Consider the following 13735-nt stretch of genomic DNA (forward strand, 5'->3'; position numbering starts at 1 on the left):
ACATTTCTGTTCCCAGCCCAGATGACACGGCCATGTACCATTACTATAAACACAATGTGCAATTTACTTGTTCTTCCAGCTTTGACTTGTGTCAAAGTTTGCAGGGTTGTTTTTCTTTTTCTTCTTCTTCCTTTTTTTTTTTTTTTTTTTTTTAGTATTTAGAATTTGGAGGTGGAAAGGGAGATTTTTGGTGGTTATAAAAGACGCCCAAAAATTCTCCCACATTCCTCACTTCAAAAGAATTAAGATTTGGTTTTTATAGATCCTGTAAACAGTTTTCCAAAGTTAGTTGTATTAATTACCCTCCTACCAGCAGTATAGCAGATTTCTAGTTACGCTGTATTTTCAACAACATTTGGTATTGTGAGTCTTCTTCACTTTAGTCATTTCACACCAATATATCATATGTAGTTTGTGGGTATGTAGTGATATCACGTTATAGTTTTAATTTGCATTTTCCTGATGACTAAGGAATTGAGCACCTTTTCACGTTTATGGCCTTTTGGATAGATGACGTGCCTGCTCAAGTCTTTAGTCCATTTTCCTATTGGGTTGACTGCCTCTTATGTTTTGATTGATTGAGTTTCATTATGTGTTCTGGATATGCGTCCTTTATTGGATATATGTAGTGCAAATATCTTCTCCCACGTGTGGCTTCTTTTTCATTCTCTTATCAGTATCTTCTGGTGAACAGAATTTTTTATTTTAATGAAAATAAAATGAAAAGAAAAACTCTTCAATTTTTTTCTTTTGTGGTTGGTACTTTTTATGTTTTTTTGAGAAATCTTTGCCCCAAGGACATGAAGTTATTCTCCTATGTTTGCTTTTAAAAGTTTTATGTTGGGGCCAGCCCAGTAGCATAGTGGTTAAGTTCACGCACTCTGCTTCCGTGGCCTGGGGTTTGCAGGTTCGGATCCTGGGTGCAGACCTACACACCGCTCATCAAGCCATGCTGTGGCAGCATCCTACAAAAGGAGAGGAAGATGGACACAGAATCTTCCTCAGCAAAACAATTAAAAATTAAAAACAAAATGATCAAGACCTATTAAGTCTCATTTTTACATATGTCTTATTGACAAAGAGATCTTCAGCTTAAAGCAACATATTTCTTTCCTCAGACGTTTTTATTGCATAAGGCCCCTTATGATTCAAAATCATATTTTTCTGAATAATATGAGGAAAGAGAAGCAGGAATGTTCATGGTGTTTTTGAGGAAAAATATGCACGAGCTAATGTTGGGAGGCAGGAAACTGCCCATGGTGGGCTTTGAGTGCCAAGCTGCGGAGTCTGGGGCTCTTTCTTTACAGTGGATGGAGGGCTCCCCACCCCCTATTCTCCAATCCTTCTCCCTGATAAAGACTAACTTCTTACTGCCAAACGCGCCCAGTTTTTGGTTCTAGTTCTTGGCTTCAATCCCTCACGAAGCCCAGCTGTATCCCCTTTTTGTGTTGAAGCTAGATTGCCGGGGTGTCTGTGACACTTTGCCCAAAGGCTGAGGTCATGAGGTCTTGTCCTAATGAGGAGACAGGAGAGGTGAGATAAAATGCCTGTACAGTTTATGAAAGGCAGACAAGTAGGAGTCAGCAGCTGACTCCAAGTGCAGGGAGAGAAAGGGAGAGGAGCAAGGCTGAGTCTGAGATTTCAGCCTCAGTTGCTGTAAGCAAGAGGATACTATCCCTCAAATGGGGACACGGGGAGGAGAAGATGTATTTTGGAGAAAGATGATGAGTTTGGTCTAAGAAAGGGAAAAAGGATGGGAACTGTTCCCTAACATTTACTGAGAGAGAGCCCAGGCTGGGTCTGTTCCGTGTTGGGTGGTCTACAACAGTGGGACAGCCAGATAAAGGTGCATCCCTAGGCCCTGATTCGGAATGCTGGCTTACTGAGAGGTCTGCTGGGGGCAGAAGTGGGATTGGAGGACCGCACTGGCAGAAAGGGTGACAGCACTCAGGAAGGAAGAGGTTGGAGGCGCCTTGGGCTGAGGTCTGGACCTCAGGTTCATTTACTCAAAACTAGGAGGGGCACACAGCGGTGAAGTGCTGTGCACAGCATGAGCAGAGGGAGTTTCAGAAAGGGCCCAGCAGAGCTGAATGCTGCTGAGAGAGGCAGGAAATTCAGACTAACTGTTGGATTTGGGAGTTTGTGGGTCATGGGAAAAACTGTCCATTTGGCAAGCATAGAGATAAAACTAGAACTCTCCCAGCAAACTCCCCACCACCCACATTTGGGTGTACTCCACACAGGATGGTTTCCATACTTGCATCTGTATAGACACCTTTTCTTTTTATGAAGTTAGAATCATATTGTACACAATGACTATACCCTGCTTTTGTTAAACTGATCATGATGTGGTCACCACAGCGTCTGGACAGGTCTGGGCTAGGGCAGACCTTAGGGACGCAGCAGGGCTGCAGGTGCCCCAAGGCTGCAAAGCATGGTGTGAGAACGCACCCTCAGAGCTCACTGGGGCCACTTCCTGCCCTGGGGTGTGGTTTCCCCAGCCCCTCCCTGCCTCCAAGCACTCTTTCTATTCATCCTTTATCCAATCTTAGAGGGTGGATGCTCCTGGAGAGGACATTGCGCTACACTCGAGTTCTCAACGGCTCAGCCAGTCATGAAAAGATGAGAGCTGAAGATGAGAAACCATGTCCAGTCTTTGGCATTCCCTTCTGCGGCTGCTTCCAACTTTCCCATGCCCACCAGTCCCCTGAGCCCCGTCCCATATGCCTTCCTCTGGCTCTATGGACAAGCTTTTTCACTGAATATCAAACCTGGGAGGCTCCAGATGTCAGGTAGCTCCCCCAGGACATTCAATCAGAATGGAAAAGAATGTATGCATAAACCCTTACAACATCCCTGCAAGGTGGCCAATGTCATATTTACTTTACAGAATAAAGTGGGCTTCTAAGTATCACATATAACTAGGCCATGGCCTAATTACTTAATATATTAATATAAATGTATAATATAATATATCACATATATACTAATATGCAACCCATACATTATTAAAATACATACCACATATTCATATTCACGTATAGTGAATGGAAATCCTGGATTCATGCTAAGTCTAAGGATCAGATCCACTGGTTCACATTAAGACAGAGATAACTAAGAAGTTTTCACAGAGGCTGGAAGTCAAGGTCCACAAGCCAGATAGGCTAGAAAATGTGTTTTGTTTGGTCTTCCTGTTCTTTTGTAACAGGGTAATTAACATTAGAATTAGAATTTTAGCTTCTTCTGAAAAAGCAGATCTGGCTGCTCTGGGCCTCCATCTGCAACAGGCAGCAATTGGCCGGGGCTGTGTAGTGGCTGCCCTTTCAGACGAGCTGAGTAGTCTCCTGTTCACCCAGCCCCCACCACTTCCTATTGCCTCCCTGACTCTGGGATGGAGCACAGCCGTTATTCATAACTGTGATTGAGCCAGAAATGTTATTGCCCCTGGCTCTTGTCACCCACTTTGATGACCTATCTGGGCCTACAGTCCTGTGGCAGCCTTGGTGTAACACAGTGTCCTTTCCAGGAGCATTCACTCTTTTTTTTTTTTAACTTTATTGAGGAATAATTGACAAATATAATGGTATATATTTAAAGTGTACAACATGATTTGATATACGTATACACAGTAGAACCATTACCAAGATCAAGATAATTAACAAAGGAACAATCCTTAACCTGGTAAGCCGTAACCAACTGCTAATGTTCAGGCAGCAGGGAATCACCAAGAAAAGTATTTTTTGCTGGGAGTCGCCCAGTCTCCCTAAAATCAAACCCATATAAATAACTGCCTATTCTGCATACTCTCAAATTCAAGCTGGAAACTGGTCATATTTTCTATGTGAAAAGCAAGTGTTTTTGTCTTTTCCTTAAGTCATTTAATTTAATTAGCCAAATAGAATGGCCTCAAAATATGCTGCATCTCCAAGCCGAATGCAAAAGATGATCATCGGATAGTAATAACTTCTCTCTCTGCTATGAGATTTACCACCCCCCAGAAAGCTGTAACAGTCTGGGGAGAGGCCATCATTTTGCAAAATGTGCTTTCTGTTCTTTGGTCTATGTGTAGGGGCTTTTAGGGAGCAGCCGTGTTTGCACAGTACGTTTTTTTGTGGAAAGTTGTTTTTGCAAGAGACACTCATTTAGTGTTTTCACATGCTGCATCCCTGTTGGCAGCAAGATGAAATGCCATTAAAAGGTGAAAGTTACCAACTACAGCTCGTATGCCAGGAGCTTCAGTGTTAAATCCTAAAAAGGACCAGTACCAGTGCTGCGCAGTTCAAGACACTGCTGCAGGCCACGTGTTCTTGTTCTGTAGGATCTAAGAGGATCTTCCTGAGGTTATCTTCTTGCTTCCCTAGTGGATCAAGGAGACATCCATGGAGCTCCTTTTCTTTTGCATGTTCCTCCTTTTAATTGTCACTCATGTGTGGATCAATCAATTAATTTTAAAACATTCATTAAGCACTTGTGTGCCAGGCCTCATCAACACTTTCTTCTGGGCATAGTTAGTATAAGACCCAGGGGTGGAAAGGGTGGGGTGGGGGTAGAGGGAAGAGAAAGGATATGAGTCATGCTGAATGGCTGAAAGGAATATGCAAACTCAGGGCGACTTCTCAGGAGATGGCCTGAGGTGGGCTGCAGCCTGTGCACAGGTCAGTGCCACTCACCCTCACCCTGAACTAAGTTCTGGGGTGCAGCCTCACCCTGCTGCTTCCTTGCTCTCTCACTGCACCCCCTCTCCCCTGTCTCCTCCACCTCCAGCTCCTCTGGGTGCAGCAGAAAGACTCAGGATATTGGGTTCCAGTCATAGCTGGACCTTAGCCTGTGATGTGAGACTTTGGCCAAGCTACTCTGACACTCTGGATGGTGGTTTCTTTTCATGTGAAAGAACGTACCGGACCAGAGGGGCTTTAGGGTTCCTCCTAGTTCCAGGAGTCCTCAGTTCTAGGCTTATATATGATGTTGGCAGATTTTTCAGCTCTCCTACACAACTGTGTGCACTGAAACAAGTGATGTTGGACTTAGCCTGTGTCACTCTCTAAAAATAAGCCAGTCTATAAATAAAATGAATATCTGAAAGCTTTCTATGATGTGTTTAGTTTCTGCAAAATTCCTAGGACTGCTTTTATACCTTCGCAGTGGTTGGGGGAGGCTAGCATCAGGATTAAGGGCACAGACTCCAGCAGGTTGCCTGGGCTGAATCCCAGCTCAGCTATTTCCTAGTTGTGTGAATTTAGGCAAGTTATTTTATGTTTCTTACCTCAGTTTCTTCATGTGTAAAACAGGCTAAACAAGGGGCCAGCTCAGTGGCGTAGCAGTTAAGTGCGCATGTTCCGCTTCGGTGGCCCGGGATTCGCCGGTTCGGATCCGGGTGCAGACATGGCACCACGGCTTGGCAAGCCATGCTGTGGTAGGTGTCCCACATATAAAGTAGAGGAAGATGGGCACGGATGTTAGCTCAGGGCCAGTCTTCCTTGGCAAAAAGAGGAGGATTGGCAGCAGTTAGCTCAGGGCTAAGCTTCCTCAGAAAACAAAACAAAACAAAAAAACAGGCTAAATGAGAGTCTCAATCTTTTAGGGCTGTTGTGAAGATGAAATTAATTAATACGTATAAAGTTTTTAACCTGGCAGAATGTGACTGTTCTGGGAATGCTAGCTCTATTTACTATTATTTCATTCTTATTTGCAATTACAGAAACATAGCAGTCGCACAGGGAATGGGTGGGAATACTAAGCTGGCAAGTCCAAAAGGGAATTCTCAGTAGGATGTAGCCAGTTATGGGGGAGATGGTGATTCATCAATTAGTTCCCCGTTTTCTTAATCTTCAAATATTTCTGGTCTTAGAAACAAAACCAGAAAGTCTTCCCTCCACCCTGCAAAGCATAGGCAGGCTCTCCACCTTCCCTTCCTTACCTCTCACTCATCCTTGGCAAATAGCCACGTAGCCTTTTGCTGACATTGCTCCACTTAAGTGTCCCTCACACAATGGTGGCCAGTGACCTAGCTGGTAAACCCCATGGCTTCTATTACCCCTCATCTTGCTGGTGTCACCTGATCATTCTCCTAAGTTCTAACGGTTATTTCTCACTCCTGCCAAAGAGCAACATCTCCATGTCTCTTAACTCCAATTCAGCAGAGCCGAAATTGAAGTCATCTTCCACCTAGACATCTCCTCCACTGTGATCTCTGCTTTGGGTTGGAAGGCTCCTATCAGCCCCATCACTGAGCTCAAAATCCCAATGCCACTTTTGTCCTCCTCTCCGCTGTCCCCTCAGCAGGCCTAAGTCAAGACTGTCTAGCTCTTGCTCAGAAGATCCATCCTCCCTCTCCTGCCACACACTGTGTGGGCTTCCATCAGGAGCATCTCCTGACCCACGGGTCTGACTGGCCACTCTCAGAATCATCCCATGACTTCACATTAGCTACTGAATAAAGTCCAAACTCTTTATGTTAACACCAAAGCCTCCCCCAAGATCCCCCCACCAGAAAACTGACCCCAAACCCCAATCTCTCTGTGCAACCTCTTTTCTTGCTATATTCCTGCCGTTACCCTGCGCTCCAGAAAAATGGAAGAGCCGTGTTCAGTTGTGTGTGCTGCATGCCGCTTGGTGCCCAGAAAACAGGAAGTACTCAGTAAACGTTTGTCGAACAGGAAAGAAAGAGGATATATGGTCAAACAGCAACCAAGGCAAATGCTAAAATCCATGAGGAAGAAGTTCCATAAATATTTGTTGTTCTCTGTGGAGGCCAAGATGATGACTTTTCCTTTAGTGCTTAGAAGGTGAAGAAATTGGCGCAGGTACTTTCACTGCAAGCTTGAAGCTTTCACTCGAAAGGAGAAATTATTTCAGGTTACTGGGCTGACACTACTTTCATAATTACAAAAGCATTTGACAGACACTAAAGTGTAGTGTTTCTTTATAGGAGGGCAATAAAACAATAAATTACAAGGACCATTTGATGACTGGAGGGAAAATTCTTTTTTTTTTTTACTCTTATCAGATTTTTCTAATAAAAACTCAATTCTCATTTGAGGCAAGTTCTTTTGGGTACTTTTCCAATACAATTCCAATTTATTTTGCCATTAGCTGGGAGCAGTTCTTATATTTTTTCATTATAAGCCCGCAGTGCCAAATCCACATCTTGCTAGAAGTTTCAGAGTCTAACTCCCCAGTATTTCTGAATATCGCCCTCTCTTCTAGTGCTAAATGACAACATAAATGTGGCCAGTGAGATAGGATTCAGGTTGGAAAATTAGAAAACTGATAAAAAAATAATATCACACAGGCAGTTCCAATGAATGCTGGAATGCAAGAGGATTTATCTGTGTGATCTTGTGTTTTTGGAAAATGAATGGAACGGGGAAATGATGATCACCACTGTTAGAAATAGATCATTTTTGCCCTCTGTATGAGGGTTTCAGACTCTATATCGATGTCGCACATTTATCAAACCTTGGCTTTGCTGGGTCTCTGGCTGCCTTGATCAGGTTTGGAAGCTTGGCCTCTCTACTCCTTCAATCCATGCCCAATTGTCTTAAATTCAAGTTTCAGAATGAAAATAAGTGTAATTACCTACTTCTTTTTTCAACTAATGGGTGACAGGCTTATAGAATAATAGGGCACATAATGTAAACCGTGGATAATCCGAAAAGCATGGGTATGTCTTTGATTCCACAATGTTTTAGGTTTTGCATTTGAATCTGCATATATGATCTTGTAAGAGCTCAGGGCCCTTCACAGAAACAATCAAGTCTTATTTATGAAGACCCAGCAGCCTTCCTCGAACCCTTGATCCCTCTGCTCTGCTCTTCATACAGGGTCATGTGATGGTTAAGTTTTGAGAAGAGCAGGAATCCAAACCCGTAGGCTCATGGACATGTTCAGGTCTGTCTGTCGCTATCCGCCCAGCAGCAGACACTCCCGTCGTCCCATAGCAGCTCAGCCCCAAGGTCAGCTCCAGCAACTGCCTCACTGGAGCCTCAACCACTCAGTCTCTGCTTCTCCCTCAGTCTACTGCTTCTTACCCATTCGTAGACTCACTTGTCTTCTCTATTTTCCTCCCTACCTTTTGGCTTCCTCTGTGCTCATGGCTTCTGCTTGCTCCATCTTCTGTCTTTCTGCTTCTGCCGTGATACTGGATGAGACTGCATGTCTTTGTTTCAAAGGCCTTCAAAGAAGAGATTTGATGAGTTCTGTTGGTCTCAGTCCAGTTTAAATCACCCCTACAGGGGCTGGACCTGTAGTGGTTCAGTTCGCATGCTCCACTTCAGTGGCCCAGGGTTTGCTGGTTCGGGCGTGTATGTCCTGGGCGTGGACATACACACCGCTCATCAAACCATGCTGAGGTGGCATCCCACATGGGAGAACTGAAATCACCTACACCTAGGATATACAACTATGTATGGGGGCTCTGGGGAGGAAAAAAAACAAGAGGAAGTTTGCAACAGATGTTGTTAGCTCAGGGCCAATCTTCCTCACCAAAAACTTGAAAAATAAATAAAGAAATCATCCCTACAAGGCAGGGTCCCAGTGTTAGGGCCCTGTATCCTGGGACACCAGCTAGTCTGTAAAAGGCTTGCCATCCTTGAGCGGCCATCTCATTTTTGTGAATCAGTACTTCTATCTGTCTGTCTGAATATTTATGTATCATTTAATTAATAATAGGAAAATGATTACCCAATACATTTAGCTTGTTTGGTGTGCAAAAGCTTTAGATAACATGGAATCCTTAAGGGGAAAACGAACAGGAACAAAAGAGTCTTGGTGATGAAAGGACGGGGTCAGTGAAAGAAGTCATGTCTGAGGAAAGTGGGCTGGCTGGCTAGAAGATGGCTCGCATCTATGAGCCAGGCCTGGGGAACCAGGGGAAAAGGAGCAGGAACCCAGCTGGCACAAGACTTGAGTTCCTCTAGAATGAGGCTCTGTGTTTGTCACTTAACTGTGTTCAGGTTTTTTGCACCTCTCTTAAATCGTTCTCTTGCCCACTAACCTGGGAAGGACTTGCTGACATCCCCCTGGCCTCCAGGATAAGATTTGAACTCCAGAGGCAGGTCACTCTCACAGGGTGTACCCTCAATAAGCATTTGTTAAGTACACAAAGCAAATTGCTGTCTAAAAACTTTTTAGAGAATTTTTAAAAAATTAATTTTACAAAGCACTCTGTGGAGATTGTCTTGGAATGTTTTATTGATACTTCCATGCACCAAGGTTTTATATTCAGAGGACAGTCTTGATTTCTTATGCTGTTTCTTCCTTCTCAAACTCCTTATATAAAGTCTGACTTGAACAATTCTATTGAATGGCGTATTCAGAATTCTGGAAGATTCTTTTCTCTGAAGAGACACCTTAGTTCTCACTACAGTTCATCTCTGAAGTGATATGGCATTTCCGGTTGCCTCTGAGACATTTAACATCAGAACATTCATTTTGTGAAGAGAACTGTCTTTCTAGGCTCTCCTTTATCTTATCTTTAGCCTTGTGATTTTGATTCCAGACCAATGTAAAATTTAAAGTAGGAAGTGAAACCAAAGCAATGAGCAAATATTTACTAAGCACTTCTAGTAGAGGTATGTAGATGGGGCATATAGTAGCGACACAGTGAAAATTTTCTGACGATCATAAGACTCACTTTTTTTCATTCAGATGAAAATATTACCCCAACTCTCTAGCTGGTATCAATGACATAAGGACTCCTCTACCTTTGAATATTTTTGTTATAACATTGCTTTTCTATTCAAAAATCTTCAGTGCTTTCCTCTTGCCAGAGCCTGGGGTCCAAACTCTGCTGCACAGTTTCCATGACCTGCCATATTTCCCGTGATGCCTCTCTTCACCCCTCCTACCCAGGTGCTATGAACACTGAATGTGCACTGCCCTCTTTGTGTGTGTGCTCCTTCTCTTGTAATCCTTATTTCCTTTTCCCTACACTTGCCCAAATACTACAGCTATTCTTCAGGGCTCAGAGCAAGTGTGTCCTCTTCCACAAAGTTCTTCTTCATGCTGTCAATGAATGCTTGAAGAGTGGCTCCCATGTTCCTGCCATACATTGATGAATAAGACGGTCCCTGCCCTCAAGCAGTGTAACAGCTGAGTGAATGAGGCAGATAAGTCAGCAATTATAGTCGTGCAGGCCGGCTTTCTTCACTTAATAAAACACATCCCAGGCTGCTTGTAGCTGGAGGGTTCCAGCAGCCCCAGTTCTGACCCTTCGCTGAAGCTTGCCCTTCCTCTAACGTCAGCTTAGAAACTCAGAGTAATGCTACAGTGTGATAAATCCACTGGAAGGAGTAGAGACAGAGTGCAGTGGGTCCCTCTCCAGGCTTGGGGGTGAGGGAAGCCTTCCTGTGTAAAAGGCATCAAGCTGAATCTTGAAGGATGATAGCCACCCAAAGAGGGTGGTGGAGTGAGGATGGGGAGTGAGGTGCCGGAAGCAACTGCATGTGCCCCTTCATGGAAGGGAGGGAGTGGTTCAGGAAGGCATGGCTCTTGGCTTGAGGGGCAGAGGCTAGAATGTGGCTCTAGTGGTGAGCAGGCAGGAGATGAGGAGGATTTGGGGTGTTCCTAAAACTAGACTGTGAACTCCTTGAATTGAGAGCACATTTTACAATCCTGGGTCTTCTAAACTGCCAATTACATAACAGCTCAATAGAGCATCATTGTTTGATAGAAAAGTCTCTCTTTACTAGTGACAGTGTTGTGAATGGCTGCCGTGTGTGAACAGTCTTTCTTAAGAGCGATGTGAATGTGAAAGGTGTTTTCTAGAGTTTGTATAAGTGCCACTGGAGTGGAAAGATCTGACAGGCTTACAGTTCTCCATTGCCTCATGTTTCCAGGACAAGCCTCTGGTTTTGCTGTAAAGAATGCCTACCATGGTTTTTTATCCTGACATGGGGTTGGTTATTTACCTCTTGTCGCTAGCCTCACATGTGCTGCCTTTCTCTCCTCTGCTCTCTGATGCTGGAGCTGGGAGTGAGGTAGCTACAGTTCCTGGGCTTCCTGGAGCTGGCTTTCTGTTAGCATCTGCAAGTAGGAGACACTGGTAGGAGATCAGAAGGCAGAAGAAGTAGAAAAGCTTCCTGCTTCTGCCTCCAACAGTGTAGCAGTTGCTGGAGGTTGTTGGCAAGAGCTGCAAGAGCAGTGGGGCTGTGTGATTCCTCTCTCCAACCTCCTGGAGTGAGGCAGCACCTTTTCAGGGTTCCAGAACCAATAACAGCAGTTCTCCAATAGTGCATCAGCAGGTGCAAGCTCACAGTGTCCACCCCAGGGGCATTGGCAGCCTCTGATCCTTGGGTATCCATCCTGCTTCCTCTTTGCTCTTCACCCCACTTCTTCTTCATTCAGCCCTTCCAACACCTTTGCAGCCAATCTTCTGTATAATATTCCCTCTGTCCAAAATACTGAGAATAATTTCTTTTTTCTTTTCTGACTGGTCCCTGGTTGATACAGATGCCTACTTGTAGGGGTATGTTCAGTTGCTGTAAAAGATGGTAAAGAAACACAGGGGCTATGAAGAAGGTGACATAAATTCAGTTGTCCAGATACCCATAACTCCAAATGGCCTAATGTTTGTCAGTCACGATCCTGGGTATATTACTCAAGTAAAGGTTTTTATCCTATCTGAAATGTAGTGCTAGACTAGCACAGTTGAACTGCCAATTGGTTTTATGCATGGATGGATTTCAGATGAAGGGCTGTTGATGCAGCATCTTTTACAAGTTCCAAAATCACAGAGGAAGGAAAAAGAAAAAAATCCCCAAAGCTCTGTAATTCTCTGGCACACAATTCTCTTCTACGGTGCCTTCTGAGTATACATCAAACACAATAAAACCAGTGAGTCAGCTTTAATGGTGTGCCTAAGTCACTTAGAAGGGAAGAATGATGCCTCCAAACCTCCTAAACAATCACGCAGAGACTTTTGCTGCCAAGAGGCATTGCTGAATTTTCTAACAATACCTGGAAGGGCGCCATTTCCCAGTAAGATGGTCGGATTCTTTTTGTTTGGAGGTTTTCCTGAAGAATTTTAGCAATGTCTTGTACACACATGTAGACACCATTGGCCACAACACTTAAGTATGGTAAGGTCTTATAATTCCGTAATTATGTAGCCAAGCAGCCCGGCTTTTGTCTGAGTAAGCTGATAGGCACATCTACCTGAACAGTGTGAATGTGAATGAAAAGGAAAGGCATTGTTCAAGGGTTCTCTCACATAGAGATGAGCAAAGGTGTGGGGAGGATGTGTAAAAATAAAAAATAAAAATAATTTAGCTCTCTGCTGACCTTCATCTGGGTGAACCTTAGTCCACCTAGAGTTAGACATTAAATGTGGTCGGTGGTTCTATTTGAATTCTCTCTCATTAATTTCTTGGGCCTTATGCACCTGTCTGCTTACACAACAGTAACAGTGTGTACACTGTGTCTGAAGCACTCTGCAGTTAACAAAGGGTTAATAAGCTTTTATTGCCCGTCCTGGTCCTAGTTCTGCTATAGCTTCTAAACAACAGCGATAGAGCGCATGCTTAGCAAGTAAAATTAGAGGGAACCTAACATCTCTACAGGAGCCATTTTAAAAAGCCAGGAGGAAACTCCTGACGTGATTCCTCTTGAAGCCTTTATGTCTGAAAAAAGATCCCATTTGAGCTAGTAGCCAAGAAATGAGACTCACAACATCTATAAACACTCATAGGTGATGCAAGTTTGAATTTTGTGTATGTGTGAAGAAGATTGGCCCTGAGCTAACATCTATTGCCAATCTTCCTCTTTTTGCTGAGGAAGATTAGCCCTGAGCTAACAGCTGTGTCCGTCTTCCTCTATTTTGTATATGAGGTGCTGCCACAGCATGGCTTGATGAGCTGAACATAGGTCCGTGCCCGGAATCTGGGCCCACGAACCCTGGGCCACTGAAGTGGAGTGTGCAAACTTAACCAATACACCACCGGCCTGGCCTCTCAAGTTTGATTGTTAATGCATGGAGGGGACTGGAGTAGAAAAGAACTAAAGACCTTGTGCTTGATTTCTTAGAAGTTGATTGCTGTAGGCATGGCCCCACCAACAACTACTCACTCTCAAAACAATAAAAGGAAAAGATCAGCTTCCTGTGTGTACTCTGCTTTTAGCTCAGAGAGATGTCATCTCCAGGAAGACTTCCCTGCCCCGGGAATCTGATTGACGGCCCCATTCTATCTTCTGTCCTAGTACTTTGAGCTTGTGGCACTGTCTTGTGGTTTAATTCCTTACCCACTTCTCTCACTAGTCTGCGAGTACCCCATGGTGAGGCACCAGCTGCCTCTACATCATCACCACTCAGAAAATGTTTGTGGAAAGGACAACCACGACATAGCAGTTTTGTTGGGGACAGAATATAGAATGGTGAAGTTACAGGCAGAACTTCTTGCCTAAGCACTGCCCCCATTTCCACTGACTGTGAGAGCTGAAGGCCTGGAGAAGGCAAAAGAAAGACACTGCAGAGTAGAGAAGGAACAAAAAAGGAACGATAAAGAAGGAGAATCATCTAGGCAAACATAAAAAAGAGAAAAAGAAATAGGAGTCAGTAAGTAGGGTTTGGAATGACTGCCTTTGATTGTTTATTGAACAGATACCATGGAGATAGTTGGAAAATCCAGGATCATATACTCTGCAAAGTTAGGATGAATGATCAACCAGTTCTAACCTATACCTTGGAGGTATGTGTTCCGTGCCATTCCAATTTCTTAGGGCAACGAACCGAAATCCA

The 13735-nt window shown here is 44.0% G+C and overlaps 1 long non-coding RNA gene across 1 annotated transcript; it reads right to left on the minus strand.

Moving 5' to 3' along the window:
* Positions 1-222: 222 nt before the first annotated feature.
* LOC139045585 (uncharacterized) lies at positions 223-6742 on the minus strand. The gene is made up of 3 exons (XR_011504276.1): positions 5918-6742; positions 5264-5472; positions 223-965 (listed from the first exon to the last, which is right to left on the minus strand). It is a non-coding gene; the product is annotated as an uncharacterized lncRNA (long non-coding RNA).
* Between the last annotated feature and the right edge of the window lie 6993 nt (positions 6743-13735).

The sequence above is a fragment of the Equus asinus genome, chromosome 6 (genome assembly GCF_041296235.1).
Source record: "Equus asinus isolate D_3611 breed Donkey chromosome 6, EquAss-T2T_v2, whole genome shotgun sequence".
NCBI lineage: Eukaryota > Metazoa > Chordata > Mammalia > Perissodactyla > Equidae > Equus > Equus asinus.